The following is a 22714-nucleotide window of genomic DNA, read 5'->3' as shown; positions in this document are numbered from 1 at the left end:
ATTTACTGTTTTCAGTTTGGACTGTGGCCATGCTGGGGCACCACCTTAAATTTAATTTAATGTTTTTTGTTCCCTTTTTTTTTTTTAAATAATGGTGATATGGTCTTATTTTGTACATTTGTAAATATTTTTCTCTCCTTGAAGTACAGTAGTTTTATTGGTCAAGGGAGGAAGGTATGAAATAGGCAGGATTCTGTTCAGTAGGAAAACTAATATGATAATGTAATTAGATACTTCAGCAGAAGCACCAAAATTTTCATCTTCCATGACCTTTCATTAATTTTCTTAAAAGCAATGTAATGTACACATGCATGCACATATGGGCCCATACACACATATACAATCACATATGCACACTTACATATACAATCATACATGCACATACAATCACACATGCACATACAATCACACATGCACATACAATCACACTTGCAGCTTTCTGGACATTTTAAAAGATTAGTAACCAAACTAGAGAAAGAGTTTAAGAGATACTAAGACTGATTGATTACTAGTCTTTGATCACTATTTGCCACTTACTACCATTGTCCAATCTATGTCAGCATGGGAGAATGAACTCAATACTGATGGTGATGCTGACGATGATGTGTTGGTGAGTTATCAAATGTAGTTGTCAAGTGAACAGCTGATGTGTAAGTATATCAATAGTGAACATTTTTCATTACTTCAACCCTGTAACAATCCTTAGCTATAATGATATAATATTCAATGTAGCAAACTTCTTTGTATAGGATTTTGTCACAATCATATGTGCCACTGGCTAAAGATCTAATTAACATTCTCTCTCTCTCTTTCTCTCTCTCTGTCTCTCTCTCTCTCTCTCATGCTTCACTCTTTTTCTCCATCTATTTTATTTGTATTTCTACTATTTTATCTCTTTATCTCTCTTCACCTATCTATCTGTATATCTATATTTCCTTATCTCACTTATATCCTATTTATTCAACTATTTTACCTGTATCCTATTTATCTATCTATCTATCTATCTATCTATCGATCGATTGATCTATCTATTTATCGATCGATTGATCTATCGATCTATCTATCTATCATCTATCTATTTATCTATCTATCTTGTCTATACCCCATCTATTTACCTACCTATTTTATATCTTATTTATCTATCCTTACACTACTTTAAGTTGATTGCATTCTATTATATTCCACTGATGTGGAAAAGATCTATTATTTGTGTTGAAGTGTAAGAGACAGTTTCTTGCTCTGATTTACTTATGACAGCTCATCATATTTACAGTCAGCCTGTAAATCAGATTGTTTTAGCTACTCATTCACTCTTTTCAAAGCAGTCTCTATCTGACTACTGTACTTGCAAGAAATAACAATGAAATCTTCTTCAAACTAAACTGTACCTTAAAAAAGAAAAAAAAAAGAGGAAATAGTGGATAATGTAATTAGGTGTATGCTATGCTTTAAAAAGAATTAAGGTAGGATGGTCATGGCTAGGATGCCTTTGTTCAGAAGTCAATTTCAAGAAGTTTGACCTGAAAAGAAAAAAATTATGTACTTTTTAGGCTGCAAGATTGACACAGTGCCTATTAAAAACAGTAGCCAAATCTCCCTGAAATAACACCCCACCACCTTAAAAAATATAGATACATTGGATAATCTAATCACGAGCACATTGTACCAGAGAAAACAAAAACACAGGACATTCATAACTTGAATAGTTTGAATCATAGGTGTACTGGATTAGGACTGACCTAGGGCTAAACAATAAGACATTCATTTTTGAAATATTCAAAATAATGTTTTGTTTTTATTACCCCATGAATGTTAACAAGTTCGATGCTGTTATTTGTAAGATTTTTTTAAACCATAAGTCACTCCTGATAAAGACACTCCAACCTAATCGTCACACCTTTTTGGTACATTTACTGTATTTGATGGCATATAAGATTTTTCTTTTACAAAAAAATGTTTCAAGAACACCCTGGGTCCTGTTTTCAAAGCTGGGCCGCCCATAAGCATTAATGTGCTAAAAACTTTTTTTTCCTGAATATATTTAGCTGAAATGGAGGTTCATCAAATATATTGCCCATGCATGTTTTATGTCATCAAATACACTATATTGTCCACTGTGACCTTTTCTTTTTTAACCCTTTAGTAATCAGATTTCTCTGTCAAATGTAACACTTATCTATTCACATTATTTTGAATTGATCATGCATTTATTTTGTAGCTTTCAGACTTCAAAGATGTAATTATTTATTTTTTGAATGACATTGTAGGTTTGGGTGTGTGAGCTCATATCTGGTCAGTTTGAATATAAGACAGGTAGAAAACTTGGACCTGATATGGCTAGCTTAAATGACTGATTAATTAGGTGGTAGTTTGAGGGAAATTTGACTGCTATTTCTACCAGGTTGAATGACTACATAGAAGGCCCTACATTGGCTTGAGTAAAAATTTTGTTGACAATATTAATATTGTCTAACCCCCATCTTTCTCAGTCAGCCTCCTGCTGAGTATAGTATTGTGTTCTATCACTATAGTATTGTATGTTTTTTATATCCCTTCTGTTGCTCATATTACATCATTTCATTATTTCTCTTTAAAAATACTACAATTGTTAGCATGCTGTAATAATTTTTTTTAGAATTTAGGTAACCTGGAAATAGCAACTATATCAGTTGATGGAAATTCAAAAGAATCATTCATTGGCTTTGAAATCAATCGATGCTTGATCAATTTATTTATTTATTTATTTTTAAAGAAATGAAAGCATTGATTTTTTTTTTTTTTTTTCAAACTATGAAAAGAGTTTATATGCAGACTGAATGAGAAGAGAAAACTTGGGAAGAGGTTGTTAAGTTAACTCTGTTGAGTTATCAATGATAATAATAACAGCAGTAACCACCACTGGCATCATAACTATTTTCTGAATGATTCTATAACTATTTGAATTTACATGTTCTTGTTTAGTCTTAGGTAACCTTTATGCCATTGCTTGACCTACTAGAAACAACAGCTAAATATCCTGTAAATTACACCCTACCATTTTCAAGATGGAGGAACACATTAGATAATGTAGTTTTTAGATACAGCATGGCCTGAAAAAATGGTGGAAAGATATTTAATCATTGACTTACTTGATCAAAATTGATCATCATCATTTTATCATCATCACTGTCATCACTATCATCATCATTTTAACGTCTAATTTTCCATGCTTGAGACAGATTGTCAATGGCTGGATGCCCTGTTCTGTTGCCAAGCCCCACTTGTTTCCAAGTGACGTAATAATTCACTTTGGCTGAACATGTTTTCACAGAAGACTGAAAAGGAATGACACCATTTGCATGACAGTGACACTCCTAGCTATCATGTGATGTCAAAACTAGGAGCTTCAAACACTCATACACACACACATTATACATACATACACACACACACACACACACACACACACACACACACACACACCACACACACACACACACACACACATACATACATACATCCACACACACACAATGATTTTCTTTCAGTTTCTGTTTATCAAATACTCTCACAGAGCTTTGGTTAGCCCAGTGCTTTAGCAGAAAACACTTGCTCAAGGTGCCATGTAGTGTAACTGAACCCCAAATCTTGTGGTTCGTGAAGCAAACTTCTTAAAGCAACTGACTTATTTTTCCCTTAAGTATTCTGTCTTTTTGTGAAAAGAAGTGGAGCTGGCTGTACAAATCAGGTGTGATTAATGATAAATACGTTAAAAGAATATTAATCAGGTATGATTAAAGAGAGTTGTGTTAAAGGTGTATTAAAATTGGTTTTTGTACATTAACTCATTTGTTTACTCCTAGTATTGGCAGTAAACAGCATCGGGTTTTTGTTTTGCCTATTTTATTATCAACCATATTCATTGCAATAGAACAGACAGACTGACAACTGTCATTTCCTGGATAAAGCCATTTCAGTTATGCCACTAAAAGCTTTGAGAAAGGTCTTTAGTGCTTGTCATAGCCCCCCTTCCCTCCCTTATTTACACCCCACCCTGTGTCAATCTCAGACTTCCTGCTCTAATCTGACTGAAACAGCAGGAACACCATTCCAGTGACAGTGGCTGAAGCAAATTACATCTAGAAACAAATAAACTACTGTAAAATAATCGAACAACAAAGGCATTGTTATGTACGATGACAACTTATCATGACTTCTCTGTCTTTTCATACCATTAACTCTTCTGATTCCAATCCCTCTGAGACTGTCTGCAGGTCTATCATTTAAAAATAATCTTGCATTTTACACTCTGTTCCTAATCACATTAAACCTTTCCATCATAATATTATACAATAATCTTTTATGTTCCTTCCTTCATAATATTATATAAGAACCTTCTGTGATCTTTCTTCCATCATAGTATTATATAATAATCTTTTATGCTATATTCTTTCATAATATTATATAAGAATCTAAGGTGGCAAGCTGACAGAATTGTTTGCATGCCAGTCAAGATACTTAGTGGCACTTCATGTTCAGAGTTCAAATTCTGCCAAGGTTGACTTTGCCCCTTTCATCCTTTCGGGACCAATAAAATAAGTAGCTGTTGAGCACTGGAATCAGTTTAATTCACTTGGCCCCTCCCCCAAAACTGTTGGCCTTGTGCCAAAATTTGAAACCAATATTATACAAGAATCTTTCGTTATGTTCCAAACACCCGCTTAATAACAGAAACATTAGTTATTTTACTGAATCTTTCAAAATTCATGATTATTTTCAAGATTAATTAAAGCATATGCTGTATTTGATGGCATATCGGTTGCACATTTTTTTAAGCAAAAAAGTGTCTCAAATAAATCACCTCAGGCCTTTTATGCAAAATTGGGCCTATATTACATGCTTTATTGCTCTAAAGACCTTTTTTTCCCTGAATATACACTGCAGAAATTGGGTGCATCAGACATGCCCAATGTGTCTTTTATACTATCAAATATGGGAAGTAGTTTATTTCATTGGAAACAAACTTAATAACCAAATTCTCAACTTCACTTGCTTGCTCTGTATGCTCTTTCTCTCTCTCTCTCTCTCTCTCTCTCTCTCTCTCTCTCTCTCTTTCCATCTTTTCTCTCTCTCTCTTTTTCTCTCTCTCTCCTTCTCTCTCTCTCTCTCCCCTCTCTCTCTCTCTCTCATATATTTACAAAGTGATATTCTGCTTGGAGGAGAGTATTGTCGATAAGATTAACCCTGGTAGTTAAATGATTTTTTTCTCATTGATACCCCAGAACGATGAAGGACAAAAGGGATTTTGGTAAGGTTTGAAATTAGAACACAAAGGCATATTACTAAACACCAAGCATTTTTGTCTGGTACTCTACCGGTTTTACTATCTTAAACAAACACAATCACTCAGCTATTAGAAATAATAGTGAAATTTTTTCTTAAATCACACTCTTCAGTCTTTTAAACAGAATTCCTTAGATAATGTAATCTAAGATACACTTTATCTGAAAAAGAAAATACTGAACTGCCTCCCTCAGCACTTTCCCCTTCATTTGAGGAATCTTGTCCTGCAAGTTACTCGGTGATCCCAATGGTGTTGGTGCCATGCAAAAAGTACCTTGTACACCGAAGTTGTTGGCATTGGGAAGGGAATCCAGCTGTCGAAGCCATACCAAAGAAGACAGTAGAGTTTGACACAACTTTCTGGTTTGCCAGAGCATCCAACCCATGCCAGCATGGAAAGTGGCCATTAAATGATGATGATGACTAGCCAAAGTTAAAAGTGTTTTTGATAATAGATCTACTAATCAACATCAACAACACATCAGTTTAATCAAACTATAATCGAACTAAGTTACATCTACATCAAAGTCAGCAGTTCCATTTAGCATATATTTCCATTGTCTTGGCAGAGATTTCTGGATAGCTGGTACTTGAATTTTTGAATTTCAAGATGTTTTATTTCTGATTCAATAGTTTCCAATAAAGAGACTTATGAAAGCAATAATGATTGAAATATTACTGCTAAGATTAATTTTTCATGCTAATTGCTATGATCTTCTTTCTTCTTCATTATTATGAACTGTTATTTTTTTTTTCTGAGATGTTCATATTTTTTTTTAATTCTTAGCACCACCACTACCACCACCACCACTACTACTACTACTACTACTACTACTACTACTACTACTACTACTACTACTACTGCAACAATTATGATATTCTACCAGTACCACCATTTACTTCCAATTCCATCCTTTACTCGACCTTCCCCATCACTACAGAGACTACCACAATCATCACTATGGTGTTACTTCTACCTCTACCAGTGCTGCTGCACTGTCATTACTAACTCCGCATCACCACTACCACCACCACCACCATCGCTACTACTACCACTACCATCACTTTTACTACACCATCACAACAACCAACACCTTTACTATCCACCCCCACACTTCCATCACACCACAACCATCATGCAACCATAAGGTTCCATGTTTTGTTTCACTACCACCATCATCATTATCATCACTATCATTCCATGTCCTCTTCCCATGCTGGCATGGGTTGGACTGGTTGTTACAGTCTGAGTCGGTTTGTATTTACAGTGTATTACCCTACTAGACGGGTCATAGGATCAGGTCTCACTTGTACTCTTCATTTGTGGGTTTGGCTTTTCCTGAATAATAATAATAATAATAATAATAATAATAATATTGATAATAATAATAATCTTATAATTCTCAATCTCAAATATCTTTGTTTTTCTTGGATAGAAATATGTATATCTACACATATCCTATCTATAATCTATCCATATATCCTATCCAAGAAAAACAAAGATCAGTATGTATGTGTGTGTGTGTATGTATGTATGTATGTATGTATGTATGTGTGTGTGTGTGTGTGTGTGTGTATGTATGTATGTATCTATATATAATATTATCTCTCACCTTTCCTTCTCCCCATTCTGATATTTCCTATCAACCACACACCCTCTAACCCCCATGTCTAACTATCTGTTATTCCTTCCTCACTCACCTATGGAAGTACCCACTCTCCCCTCTCCTGACACACTGTATCCTCTCTTATGCTCACCTTACTGCACCTTGAGAGAGTACTCTGACTCTCTATCACTACCATCATTATCCCTTTCCCAACTACTCTCACCCTTATATAATGTGTGGTAGCCATGTATCTCCTCTATAGTAAGACACCAATGTTTCTCCCCCATCATACCTTAACCTTTCAACATTTATCATAAAATTTCCCCACCCATCCACTTTAGTAGTGGGAGCTTTTACCTTTTCTTTTTTCCCTGTTCTTTTGCTGTCTTGCAAGTTACTTGGCAACCGCACTATTGTCGGTAGCATGAAAAGAAAAAAAACACTCAGTACATACTATAAAGTGGTTGGCATTAGGAGGGGCATCCAGCCATACAGGCCATGCCAAAGCTCACTTTGGAACTCGGTGCTCACTAGTTATTTTGGAACTCGGTGGCTCACTAGTTATTTTCAAGCCATCCAACCCATGCCAGTATGGAAAACAGATGTTAAATGATGATGGTGGTGATGGTGATGACGATTCCATCCCACCCCACCCACTGTCAACTTATGCACCATTGGTCATCACCCATTCCTTACCCATTTTTCCTTACACTTATCTTTTAACCCTGCCCTATCTTTAGCGTCTTTCATCCTTCTGTGTGTCAATGAAATAAGTACCAGTTGAGCAGTGGAGTCCTTGTAATTGACTTAACCCTTTCCCCAAAGTTGCTGGCCTTGTGCAAAAATTTGAAATCATCATTATTATTATTATGGCAACAAGCTGGCAGAATCATTAGCATGCAAGACAAAATGCTTAGCCGTATTTCACCCATTGCTACGTTCTGGGTTCTATTTCCGCCGAGGTCGACTTTGCTTTTCATCCTTTCGGGGTCAATAATTTAAGTACCAGTGAAACACTGGGGTTGAGGAAATCAACTAGTCCTCTCTCCCTAAATTTCAGACCTTGTGCCTATAATAGAAAGGAGTATCATTATTATCATTATTATTATTATTATTTGCCGCCTCGACTGGCCTCGTGCCGGTGGCACGTAAAAAGCACCATCCAATCATGGCCATTTGCCAGCCTCGTCTGGCACCTGTGCCGGTGGCACGTAAAAAGCACCCACTACACTCACGGAGTGGTTGGTGTTAGGAAGGGCATCCAGCCGTAGAAACATTGCCAGATCAGACTGGGCCTGGTGCAGCCTTCTGGCTTCCCAGACCCCAGTTGCACCGTCCAACCCATGCTAGCATGGAAAACAGACGCTAAACGATGATGATGATGATGATTATTATTAATTATTATTTTGTCTTCATTATCATCATTTTATCAACATTTCTGTTTTTGTTATTACCCTACTTCTATCTCATGTTAGAATAGATTAGACAATAGTGTCCTGTCACTTAGCTTCACTCTTCATCAGCTGATACACACAAATCTGCAAATGACACCCCACTAGTCTTTGTGTTCATCACGTGTTTTTGGCATTCTTTTCACAGCTGAATGCCATTTTTATTATCATTATTATCATCATCATCATTATTGCCGTCATCATTATTATCATCATCATCATCATTATTATTGGTATCATTATTATCATTATCATTATTATCTTTATTATTATCATTATTATTATCATCATTATTATCATTATTATCATCATCATTATTATCATCATCATCATCATTATTATTGGTATCATTATTATCATTAGTATCATTATCATTATTATCTTTATTATTATCATTATTATTATCATTATTATTATCATCATTATTATCATTATTATCATCATCATTATTATCATCATCATCATCATTATTATTGGTATCATTATTATCATTAGTATCATTATCATTATTATCTTTATTATTATCATTATTATTATCATTATTATTATCATCATTATTATCATTATTATCATCATCATTATTATCATCATCATCATTATTATTGGTATCATTATTATCATTAGTATCATTATCATTATTATCTTTATTATTATCATTATTATCATCATCATTATTATCATCATCATTATTATTGTTATTATTTTTATTATTGTATAGTTTTGAAATTTGACATAGCAGACACGACATAAAAGAAAAAAAAAACACCCCCCATCCCTGAATATTATTATTCATCCATATCCTCAGCTGATATTACATATCCTGTGATTTTGTCGGGTTTGATGATGAAAGAGAAGAGAAGACACTACAAACTGTAGTAATAAATTCACCCCAAACTGTGTTCTGCCAACAAAATCACGTAACCCCCCCACCTTGTAAAACAACCCTCCCCTCCACTTAACACCTTCTTCTCATCAATTTTCCTCCCAGAATGTCTTTGTCACTTGTTCAGTTGATATCTGGAAGCAGTGGATTGAGTCAGCATCACCAATGTTCTTGTATTCATTAAGTTTGCACCACCTGCTCAAATACTATTGAAGTGAATCACTTACCCCCACCTCCCTCCCTCTTTTTCCATCTCTCTCTCTCTCTTTTTCTCCTTTCTCTTTTTCTCTGCACTTCTACCCACCCACCCCAACCTGCTCCCTCTCATTCATTTTTCTCACATCATTCCCTTCCAATTACTTCCTCCACCACTGATACCACTACCACCACCACCGCCATGGCCACTATTAGCTCTACTGCTACCACCACTGCTGTCTCTACTCTCTCCACCACCACCACCACAGTGGTGTGTTCATTACGAACTCCCATAGCTATCACTACTGCCTTTATTAACACCACCAACTATGATGAATGCCACTGTTACCCATCGTCGCCAACACCACTAAAATCAGCACTGCAACTACCACTATGATTAACACCATCACCATCACTGCCACCACTACCATCGCCATCACTACCACATCAACATCACCACCATAACCACCACCATCACCACTACCATTACTACCACCACCGTCACCATCACCACCACCATCAACATCCACCACCACTACACCACCATCTTCCACCACCATCACCACTAATACTAGCACCACAATCATCACCACCACCTCTAGGATCCCCACCATCACTGCCATGACCACTATCATCATCATCACCACCACCATCATCACTGTCATCACCACTACCATCATTGTCACCAACCAACATCACTAGTCATCACAACCACCAGTAACACTGACCATCACTATCAGCAATATCAATATGAGCACTAATACTACCACCTTCACAATCAACACTACTACTACTACCAACACAGCCACCATCACCATCATTACCTCTACTACTATCTCTGTTGTCAACACCACTACAATCACCACCAACACCACCCTTACCATCACTATTATCAACACCCCTGTCATCATTTCCACCACCACCACCACACCACAATGTTGCTCTCTGCTCTTCTTCAACCTCAAAGGTTCCATTTACTAACATCACAGATCTTAATTAAGATTTAATTCTTCATTAACATCTGGAAAATATTTTTTTATATCTCTCTATATTGCATACTCTCTCTTCCTCTCCTCTGTATCGCTCTCTCTCTCTCTCACACACACACACACACACACACCACACACACACACACACACACACACACACACACACATGCACATATACACACATATATATGTATACACACACACATATATGAAATACTGCATGGTAAATATGGAACAGATTTAAACGAAACAAAAACATTACATAAAACAAACGCATGTCTAAGTACAAGTCTCTCTCTCTCTCTTCATCTCTCTTTCTCTCTAGTTCTAGCTCCACCCACCTGCTCTAAGAGAAACCCCATCCAATTAATGCTGTAACATGTAGCATGTTTTATTGTGTCACCGACCCAGTTGGAAACCACTTAGTGCCTTTCCCCTCATGTTTCCTTTAGCTAAATTATACTCTTCTCCCTGCTGCTTCTTCAATAAAACTCCGGAATATTAATAATAAAGCTACAAATAGGTTATAATACGTACAAATTACTACTCAGCAGTTTCTGGACAGTTTTTTATAATTAGTTTTTTTTTTAGTCACAATTTTAATTCAAAAATAATTTTGCTTTAGATTTGCTGTTTGTGTTGTTGTATAGCTATAAGTCAGCTTCGGTTAGAAAAAACCTGTAGCATACAGGTACTTGGTCAAACAACTGGGTACCATATCTGATAGATCTGTTATACCATGCCTCTTGTTAACCTAGTTGAGAACCATACACTGCAACATGCAGTGATGAATCACAGAGTTGTGGTTGTTATTCAGCCCCAAGCCAGCAGTGATCACGCCGATCTATGATGAAAGGTTTCCAGCTGTGATCATCCTGAATTTTTTTTGGTTTTTTACTGTGATATATTTAGAACTACATTATCCTATCTCTTTCATTTTCTTTTCCTTTAATATAGTCAGGTACGATGTGAAGGAGACTTGAGTGATATTTCTAGCAGATTGGGTGCACATATGGAGACTTCCTCAGTCCAGTGGGATGTCAGACTGCTTTTGGAAAGATTGATGGTTGATACTCCATCACTAGCATTACACAATGTCCTTGATTGAGATACATATCTTTTGCTAGCCCAGTCCACCGAACCGTAAAATAGGACCATGTGTATTCATTTGTGTTACCTATTTACCTATGAATAAAACAAAACAAAATTAACCTTTTGGTAGCAGTCTACCTGAGGCCACTTAGATTGGGAGTTAAAATCTCCTATCAAAATTTCATGTTAATTTAAATTCCAAACACCAGATTAATTACAACAGTTATTTTATTAGATTCATTATTTTCAAAATTAACTGAAACAAAGGCAATGTATTTCAACAGAAATATAGTAACAAAAGAGTTTGACTCTTTAACGTTCAGATTACTCTGTCAAATGTTCTGTGTATTTATTCATATTGTTTTGAATTAATCATGCTTTATCTTGTAGATTTGAAATTCTGATGGTTTGGTTGTTTATGTTGAGAATGGCACTGTTTGGTAACATGAGAGGTTGGATCTGATCAGTTTGAACATAAACAAGTAGAATATTTTGGCCGGATATGGTCAGTTTAAATGCTAAATAGTGCTGTTAGAGTACTTTTTTTTTTATTTGCTGAGTTTCAAGAAAGGAGTAGTACCCATGACTATTGCAAACCCTCTGTTGCTAATAAGCTTCATGTTGCTGTTCTATTTAAGCAGTTTTCGGTTAACACCTGCAGGGAGGAGATTCCAGAGGGACAATGTTATGGGGAAGAAGGATTGGATTAATGTAGTACTTGGTTGGGATTGGACATAACAAGAGTAACAAGAAGCACAAAGACAGATGGATTAAGAATGCCTGAATTGGGGGAGAGAGATTTAAGACCAAACAGTACCAAGAAACAGAGGCCATCATAGAAATCATAAAGGGAATGGATATAGTTATGCCAGTGGTTGGAGAGTGTCTGTGAGTAAACTGATACCAATCAGTTGAGTGGCCCTTCTGAATTTGGTCCAGGATGTCTGTCTGCATAACAGCTGTACAATCCCTGACTGGTACCTTTTTTTTTTACTGCCCTTTGGAAGGGTGAAAGCTAAAGATGATGTCAGTAGGATTTGAACTCCGAATGCAAAGAACTGGAACAAGCATTGCATTTGTTCATTGTTCTAATGATTCTATTGATTGATTACCTTTGATGACATCAACATCAATATAAATCAGATAAGGAGGAAAAAGCAGTTGTAGTTTGGTGTTGTTTAATGTTTTTATGATTGATTGGAATCAGCAAAGGAAGTGTGCTTGTGGTAAAAGGTTTGCTGCCCAACCACATAGTTTCAGGCTCAATCCCACTGCATGGTACCTTGGGCAGGTGTCTTCCATTATAACCCCAGGCTGACTAAAGCCTTTTGAGTGGACTTGGTAGATAGAAACAAACACACACACATATATGTGCATTAGTCTCCTTGCCTTTCATCAATCACTTTAAAACAAGTGCTGTCCTTTGTTTCCAGTCTTCCATGAAAACATGCCTGGTCACTGGGGAAATGTTACCTTTCTTAGAAACATTTATTGTTTTTATGACTATGCCATGCTTTTTCTTCTAGACCAGTGATTCTCAATCAGGGTCCATAAGGCCCTTGGGGTATCCTTATAAGATTTTGTTGTTAAAATTTATGTGCAATAAACTGGTTATTGCACATACAATACACAAAATATTCAAACATTTTTTATGCAATTCCCTAATAATATTTAATCATAAAAATATAATAGGAGCTTTTAAACATTGAATGGCTATGATGGTCCCTCTCCTCAGAGTAAAATAGGAATCAAAGAGGTCCATAGTCAAAAAATGGTTGAGAACCAGTGTTCTAGACTGTAGAGCGCAACTTGAAGGAGACTTAGCAGCTATTTCTAGCAGACCTCTCTTCCTGCTAAAGCAATGGTCAGGGTTATCTTATGTACTGGCTTTAAAGTCTGAACTGTTAAATTTGTTGATTGTAAACATCATCAACTGATAGTCTGGCTCTTACAGTAGAGTACTGTGTGGCTGAATGACTCACAGTATGTTGAGTGTGACCTTATTGTATAGTTAAATATTCCGTGACAGATAAGGAGACATAATTCACAAATTTTAGTACAGAAAAAAGAACCCGCTGTGATTGCTGTCTGCACTAAGAATTAAAGTAAACATAATCTGCAAAGAAGCTCAAAAGTATGTTTGTGTACATGTATGTGTGTTTTCACGTATGTGTTCCTGTGTGTATGTTCATGTGTGTGTTCATAGGTTCTTAAGTGTGTATGTATTTGTGTGTTCACATATAAAATTTGTTGTTTAACTCCAGTTCAATACTGATCAAACTGGCTTATGATCAAATGCATTCCATCCATGACCATCCAGCCTTTTCAAAAGTATGTAGGACTAACATTAATGTAGTTCTGTATTCCACTATATATATATATATATATATATATATATATATATATATATATACATATCATCATCATCGTTTAGCATACGTTTTCCATGCTAGCACGGAGCAACATTGTTATGTATCTTAAAATGTTGCTTTTTTCTCTCTTTTTTTTTAAGACTAATTTATGTAATGTAGGACTATTATAAATGGTAGAGTCAGGACTTTGCTTTTCATCCTTTTGGGGTCAATAAAACAAGTACCAGTTGAACACTGGGGTTGATGTGATCAACTCATCCCCTCCCCCAAAATAGCTGCCCTTGTGGCAAAATTTGAAACCATTATGTTATGTATTGCTTCCTTATTTAAGATGGTAGGGTATGATTTGAGGGAAATTTGGCTGCTATTTCTAGCAGGTCAAGTGAATACTTAGACGCCTCCCTTTCCATTATTTTATGTAATGAATATATCACAAAATAAACAATCTGAGAAAGCATTTTTTAAATCATCTACTGCACACCTGACAATCAAAAAGACAAACAATAGTCATATACTTGATGATCATTGATACCTCCCACTTGGCAGTCATTGGAGAGTATGAATCATAGTAACAAAAACCAGTCTTTGACATTTTGATAATGTTTCATGTTTTGTAAACAAAGGTAAAGCAGCTAATTAGACTAGTAACTGAAAAGTGATGACTTCAGATTTAACTGACATTTTATTATCTCTTTTGTGTCAAAACACTTTTTTCTACATTACCTCAGTTCATCTGTCTGTCAGAAATAGGTACCTCATCACTGAGTAGTCATACCTAAAATTGACTGGACTGGCACACTATCCTATCAAGTGGAAGATGGTGAGTACCCAATCATGAAACATCGAACCGTTATAATCCTCATGTCTCTCTATCTCTCAGGGTTTATGAATCTTTTATCTTTTACTTGTTTCAATCATTAGACTGTGACCATGCTGGGGCCCTACCTTGAAGAAATTTTAGTCGAATGTATCAACCCCAGTAGTTATTCTTTTTAGGCCTGGTACTTATTTTATTGGTCACTTTTGCCAAATCACTAAGTTACGAGCACTTAAACACACAAGCACTGGTTGTCAAATAGTAGTGGGGACAAAAAAAAAAAAGCACACACATACACACACATGTATATACAAAGGACTTCTTTCAGTTTCCATCTACCAAATCCACTTGTAAGGAAGTCCAGTATTTATTCTATGAGTCCCTTTTGCTGAACAGGGATGTCAACAAACCAACACCAGTTAGCCAGTAGTGGAGGTAGGACAAATACAGACACAAAGACATACACACGCAGACACATATACAATTAACTTCCACTCAGTTTCTGTCTATCAAATAATTCAATCTTTAAGGCATTGGTTGTCCTGAGGTTATAGCAGAAGATAATTGCCCAAGGTGCCATGCCATGGGATTGAACCAGAAACCACATAGCTGTGAAGCAAACTTCTTAACCACACTGCCCCAATGAGGGTTCCAGTTGATCCGATCAACAGAACAGCTTACTCATGAAATTAACATACACGCTACTGAGCACTCTACAGACATGTGTACTCTTAATGTAGTGGCTGGCCCTTTGAAACACAGGTACTATTCATTTTTGCCAGCTGAGTGGGCTGGAGCAATGCAAAATAAAGTATCTTGCCGGAAGACACAATGCACTACCATGAATCACTCATGACCTTATGATTGTGAGCTGAATATCCCTAACCACTAAGCTACATACCTTCACTACACCTTGTGGCAAAAAGTAAAAACCACCCTACTTCAGTCACAAATGACCATAGTGGAAGCACTTGGCCTAGTGGTTAGAGCAGTGGACTAGCAGTCGAGAGATCACGGGTTCGAATCTCAGACCAGGCGATGTGTGTGTTTATGAGCGAAACACTTAAACTCCACATGGCTCCAGCAAAAGGTAAAGGCAAACTTTTGCTGACTCTTTCGCCACAACTTTCTCTCACTCTTTCCTCCTGCATCTTGCAGCTCACCTGTGACGGACCGGCGTCCCATCCAGGTGGGGAACCTATACACCAAAGAAACCGGGAAACCAGCCCTTAAGAGCCAGGCATGGCTTGAGAAGGAACAAAGAAGAAAAAACAAATGACCATAGAATTGCAATTAGAAAGTTCCCCTCTATGGGAGAAGTCCAGGCAAAGCTGTTTATGGAAGACCAGCAGTTGCCCATGCATACCGGCCTCCCCTCTCCACACCACTGATGTTGTCCAAGGGAAAGGCAAAGGCCGATATAGCTTGACACCAGTGACATCGCAATTCATTTCTGCAGCTAAGTGAACTGGAGCAACGTGAATCAAAGGGTCTTGCTCAAGAACACAACACACAGCCTGGTCCAGGAAGCAAGCTCACAACCCTATGGTTGCAAGCCCTATGCTCTAACCACTGAGCCATAAACCTTAACCATTCCAACCTTGTGACAACCACCTTACTAAATGGTACTGAGTCAGGGTCTCTGTAATGGGACCCTGACCTTAAGCTGATTATTGACTTAGCATATTTTATGCCCTTCCCCCCACCCCACTGCCACCACGCACTTTTCTACCACACACTGTAATGGTTGATTGATTTGCACTCTTTTTAAAGCATCCTTAATTGGATATAGGACGACCCAGCTTTCACAGAGATCAGCAAGTTAATCATAATGATTTCAATAAACGACCAACACCATTATTTTACGAGAGGTGGTGGTGGTGGGGGTGGCATGCAGTAATGGTGGTGGTGGTGGTGGTGGTGGTGAGGATGTGGCAATGATGGTTTTGGGAGGCGGGGGTGATTCGTGAGTGTTGAATTTGATTGTCTTACTCTAGAATATTGCACTAGGTCATCAGGAGTAATAAAGTTAATCGTAATGACGATGCAAAGATTGCAGTGCTTCATATCAGGATAAAAGCTTTAGGTAATTGTTGTGACCATGGTATTTAATGATGGTGTTAAGGCTGATACCTCCACAAACTATTGCTGCTGCTACTACTACTTCTACTACCACCACCACTACGAGGACAACCACCACCATCACCACTACCACCACTATTACCATCACCACCACCTTCATTACTACTACTACTACTACTACTAGCTTCTTACACATTTTTGCTAATTTGGTTTCTTTTGATCTTGTAAACAAGATGCACTCCACCCATGGCACCCATGACACAATGTGACGTGATGGTAAACTGGGTGTGGTAGAGGTGGTGGTGGTGGTAATAACAGTAATGATGCTTATGCTAATGTGGATGATGGTGGTGATGGTGGCTGAGATGCAAGACATGATGTAACATACAAGTTTACATCTCCCACCAACCCTTTCTGACAAATTCTTTTAAATTCATCAATTGAAGCTCTCTCTCTTTTTTTTTTTAGTTTCTAGGGTGTTTTTATTTATGGTTTTTTTTTTTGGTTTCTTCTGTACACAACAACAACAACAGGCATTGCTCTAAACTGATGGAGTTATTGAGACTAGTTTCACTTTTGTCTGCGACAAGACTAAATTGCATAATGAAGCAAAAGGGTTAAAAATATTTCTTGTTTCCCTACCACATGGTTCTGGGTTCAGTTTCACTGCATGTCACCTTGGCTAAGTGTCTTTTAATATAGCTGTAGGCTAACCAAAACTTTGTGAGTGGATTTGGTAGATGGGAACTGAAAGAAGCCCATCACATTTATATATATATATGTGTGTATTTTTGTGTTTGTCCCTGCTACCATCATTTGACAACCAATGTTGGTGTGTTTGCGTCCCCCATAACTTAGTGTTTTGCAAAAAAAACTGATAGAATAAGTACTAGTCTTATGAAGAATAAGTCCCAGGGTCAATTTCTTTGACTAAAACCCGTTAAGGTGGTGCTCCAGCATGACCACAATAAAATGACTGAAACAAGTAGAAGAATAAAAGAATGGCTATGTAGTTAAGAAGCTCACTTTGTAACCTCATGGTTTTGGGTTCAATCTCAGTATGTGGCACCTTGAGCAAGTGCCTTCTACAATAATCTCAAGTCAAGCAATGCATTGTGAGCGAATGTGGTAGACAAATTGTATGGAAGCTTACTGTGTATGTATGTATATATATATGTGTGTGTGTGTGTGTCTTCACATTTGTCCCCACTACTGCTTGACAACTGGTGTTAGTTTGTTTACATTCCTATAATTTAGCAATTTAGCAAAAGAGACCAACAAAATAAATAGCGGTCTCAAAAATAAGTTGATTCATTCAACTAAACCCTTCAAGGTAGTGCCCCAGCATGGCCATAGTACAGTGGCAGAGACGAGTAAAAGATAAAAGAAAAATAATGGAATAAAAATAACTAAAAATAATAATAGTAGGTTGAGGACAAGGTTCATGTGCTGCGTTAAAATAAGGAACTGAATGAACACATACCACAAAAATATATAAAAAAGCATTATTTTAACACAAACTTTTTCCTTGGCCTAATAATTAAAAAAATGCCAATAATTAGTGGGGTTTTTTTTTTCCTTACATCATCAAAAGGCTAGACATTCTGTAGGGGTTGGGACAGTCAGTTATATTGACACCTAATACTTGATTGATACTTATTTTATTGATTCTTGGAAAGATGCAAGGTAGAGATGACCTAAGTAGGAATTTAACCCAGACTTATAAACACTGCAAGTCAAACTACTACTACTACTACTACTACTCATCATCATCATCATCGTTTAATGTCCGTTCTCCATGCTAGCATGGGTTGGACGGTTCAACCGGGGATCTGGGAAGCCAGAAGGCTGCACCAGGCTCCAGTCTGATCTGGCAGTGTTTCTACAACTGGATGCTCTTCCTAACGCCAACCACTCCGTGAGAGTAGTGGGTGCTTTTTACGTGCCACCTGCACAGGTGCCAGGCGAGGCTGGCAACAGCCACAATCGGATCGATGCATTTTACGTGCCACTGGCACAGAAGCCAGTCGAGGCGGCACTGGCATCGGCCACGATTACTATTAATAATAATAATAATAATAATACTTTCTTTTATTTGCCACCAAGGCAACAGATGGGAGGACAATGCAAAGACAAAGAGTGGGAAATTTACATAGAATGGAATGATTGTGTATGTATATGTGTGTATATGCATATATGTATGTGTTCATGTGTGTGTGTGTGTGTGTGTATGTATATATATATATATATATATATATATATATAAGCTGGTAATAGTGATAATGATAAATTTAAACGATACTGATAATGATGATAATGATCAATGAATGAATGAATAAATAAATGGATTTATAAACCAGCAGTTCCTCACGTTTTTACAAGTGGGTCCTTCAGCCAATTCTGTATGATGTCTTCATGGTTAATATTTGTTGCAACTGCAATGTTATGTTTGTTTTTTGTTTTGTTTTGTTTTGTTTTTGTCTTCACTACCCTAACTTCCCCCACCCTTTTATTATTTTTCTTGATTTATTATTTTTTTTTTTCAAATGTTTGTTTCTTGAGGAAATTCATATTACTGTATTTTCTCTGAAAACTATATGCACATGTTCGTGTGTATGTGTAAGTATATATGTATGTGTATTTATACATAACATATAGATAGATACACACACACACACACACACACACATATTCAATTTAAATAGGTTTCTGTTTGTCTTATTAAATACATTGAAATTTGCTTGATTTGTTTATTTGATATTGATTGTATTATTTTCCTTCATTTATTTATATATTTATTTAAATCTATGTAATTTTTTTCTTCTTGTCTCTTTCTAAAGCTGTGCTGTGTTCATTTACTCTGTGAATAGAAACCATTAATGCTTGGATCAGATCATCCCTTGCTGCTTTTCATAGGAGGAATTCTGGAATGTCTTCAATAGTAGCACTACATTTCTGTAGGTTAGTCCCTTTTCAATCAATTCTCTGTGGAATGCTTTGTGTATTGCTAACTAGCATTTGCATGAATTGTAGTAGTAGTAGTAGTTAAGAATCGTGGTTTGCTAGAATCATTAGAGCGTCAGACAAACTCCCTTATGGTATTTGTTCTGGCTGTTTAGATTCTGAGTTCAAATCCTGGCATGGTCACCTTTTCCTATCAATCTTCATGGTATTGGTAAAATACTGGAAGCAATAAAACTGACTTCCTCCTACTAAAAGTTCTAGTTGTGTGCCTATGTTAAGGGCAGTGGTTTTACAGAATAGTTTTCACATCAGACAAAATGCTTTGCAATACTTAAATGTGGCACCTTACTTTCTGAGTACCAATACCTCCAAGGTGAATTTTGCTTTTCATCCTTTCAGAGTCATTAAAATGAAGTACCAGTAAAGTGCTGGAGTCAATATAATTGTCTGTTATTTTTACCTAAAATTTAAGGGTCAGACTCCATAAGATAAAGTACCAGTCTTATATTGGGGTTGATGTAATCAACTAACCCCTCCCTTCAAATTTGCTGGCCTTGTGCCTATATTAGAAATAAAATTATGAAGAGCAGTGAATTTCAGAATTGTTAGTGTCAGACAAAATACTTTGAGACATTTCTTCCAGCTCTTTACATTCTGAGTTCAAATCCTGCCAAGGTCAACTTTGCCTTTCATCTCTCTGGGGTCAAAATAAAATAATGTACCAGTCAAGTTCAGGGATCGATGTAACCAACTAACATACTTCCAACAAAATTGCTGGCCTTGTACCTGAATTAGAAACATATATATCACACACACAGAGTTGCTTTTGTTACCATGTGGTTATGAGTTCTGTCTCACTGCACAGCAGCTTGGTCAAATGGCTTCTACTGTAGCTTCAGGGCAACAAATGTCCCGTGAGTGTAAGCAGTAGATAGAAACTGTATGGAAACCTGTTGTGTGTGTATCATCAATGTGTTAATGTCCACTTTTCCATGCTTGATTGGATCGAACAGAGTTTCAGCCAGATTTTCTATCACCAGATGCTATTTCTATTACCAATTCACATTTGTTTACATTGTTTTTGTAGTGTATTGGAAATTAATGAAATTCCTTTACAACAATTACTTGATGTCCAGTCAAGGAGACACTACACAAACATACACATGCTTACACTCACACATACATATATACATATACTAGAGGCTTCTTTCAGTTTCCATCTACTGTGTCCACTCACAAAGCTTTGCTTAACCTAGGACAATAGTAGAAGACACTTGCTTGTTCAAGGTGCATTGCAGTGTGACTGAACCTGAAACCATGTAGTTAGGAAGCAAACTTCTTCACCACATAGCTGCATGTGTGTGTGAGGCGGGTATTAGTGTAGAGTAAAGGGTAAATACCTCCTTTGGTCATGAATGACCATGGGATTGCACCTAGAAAGTTCCCCTCTGAGGCACAAGTCCTGGCAAGGTGGTTTGTGGAAGACCAGCAGTTGCCCATGTGTACCAGCCTCCCTTCTCCTCACCACCAATGTTATCCAAGAGAAAGGCAAAGGCCGATACAGCTTGGCACCAGTGACATTGCAACTCATTTGTACAGCTGAGAGAACTGGAGCAACGTGAAATAAAGTGTCTTGCTTAAGAACACAACACACAACCTAGTCCAGGAATTGAACTTGCTATCTCATGATTGTGATCCTGATGCTCTAACCATTGACCCATGTATATTGTGTGTGTCTGCATGCATTTGTGTGTGTTTGTCTGTATGAACATTTACATTCTTTTGCTTCACGTTTATAGTATTGATCTAAAAACGGAGGCATTTGTTGGCAATCCTTGTCAGTAATATTATTCTCTAGCTCTGTACTTTCAAAGATAAGTGAAATAAAAAAAAAATCTCTTACATGAAAAACAGGACAGTGTTAACAACAGGAAGGGCATCCAGCTGTAAAACAGTGCATCAGTAATATGTATTTCTCTACCCCATGCTAGCATGGAAAAATGGCTGTTGAACAAATGAAAAAATGTGTGTGTGTGGTGTAAGGATGTAAAGAGGCTCAAGATATACAGGCTATGATAATGATAAAAACATTAGCGGATTAGATTTTAAATGTTTCTTTATTAGTGAAAAAGTAAAAGTAAAAAAAAACAAAAAAAAAACAAAGAAATAAAATAAGAAAAAGGAAATAAAAAAAAGAAAAAGGAAACAATAGAGAAAATAGTTTCTTGCTAAATAATTACATTTTCACTGCATCAATTAAGTTTATCTCTGTTGCTAGGTTGAATTAGCTAATGCAGAGGAGCCCTACTGGAATTCCATTATAGTTTTAAATAGTCAAATAAATACTGTAATTGTTTTAATGTGAGTGTGTGTGTGTATGTGTGTGTATGTGTATGTCTGTGTGTATGTGTGTGTGTGCAATACTGATGGCATTCATGTTTGCTTTGATGACGTTAATGATGAAAATCAGGATGATAATGATCAATCTCATCATCATCATTATCATCAGTTTGTGTACATCACTGACTGACAAAGAATTGGGTCTAACTTAATACAAGCCTTCAGAGATTACAAAAGGTACAACTGTGGATTTGGCTTCAGATGAGAACAGTGTTTGTGGGTGTCTATGTGTGTGTGTGTGTGTGGTGTGTGTGTGTGTGTGTGTGTGTGTGTGTGTGTGTGTGTGTGTGTGTGTGTGTGTGTGTGTGTGTGTGTGTGTGTGAGAGAGAGAGAGAGAGAGAGAGAGAGAGATGTGATAAGAGATATATTTCCCCAAAGTTTCTTGAGGTTTATAGCATATTGATCTAAGGTTCATTTTGCATGCTTTAGCTACCACTGCTGTTGCTGCTGTTTCTTCTTTGCCTTCCTTTTCTCCATTTTCTTTGTCTTCTTCTTTGCCTTTTTCGTCTTTTTCATTTCCTTTGCCTACTTTTTCTTCTT

At 36.8% G+C, this 22714-nt stretch overlaps 1 protein-coding gene across 2 annotated transcripts in view; it reads left to right on the top strand.

Moving 5' to 3' along the window:
• LOC115232532 overlaps positions 1 to 22714 on the top strand; it is a 277962-nt gene that overhangs the window by 108146 nt on the left and 147102 nt on the right. The window contains exon 3 of one of the 2 annotated variants that reach the window (XM_029802460.2): positions 19651 to 19771. The gene's annotated coding sequence lies outside the window, so the exon portion shown is untranslated. The remainder of the gene's footprint in view (positions 1 to 19650; positions 19772 to 22714) is intronic. The other variant, XM_029802461.2, reaches the window with a different exon arrangement.

The sequence above is a fragment of the Octopus sinensis genome, linkage group LG2, assembly GCF_006345805.1.
Source record: "Octopus sinensis linkage group LG2, ASM634580v1, whole genome shotgun sequence".
NCBI classification, from domain to species: Eukaryota; Metazoa; Mollusca; class Cephalopoda; order Octopoda; family Octopodidae; genus Octopus; species Octopus sinensis.
This window is presented reverse-complemented; position numbering and strand designations above follow the sequence as displayed.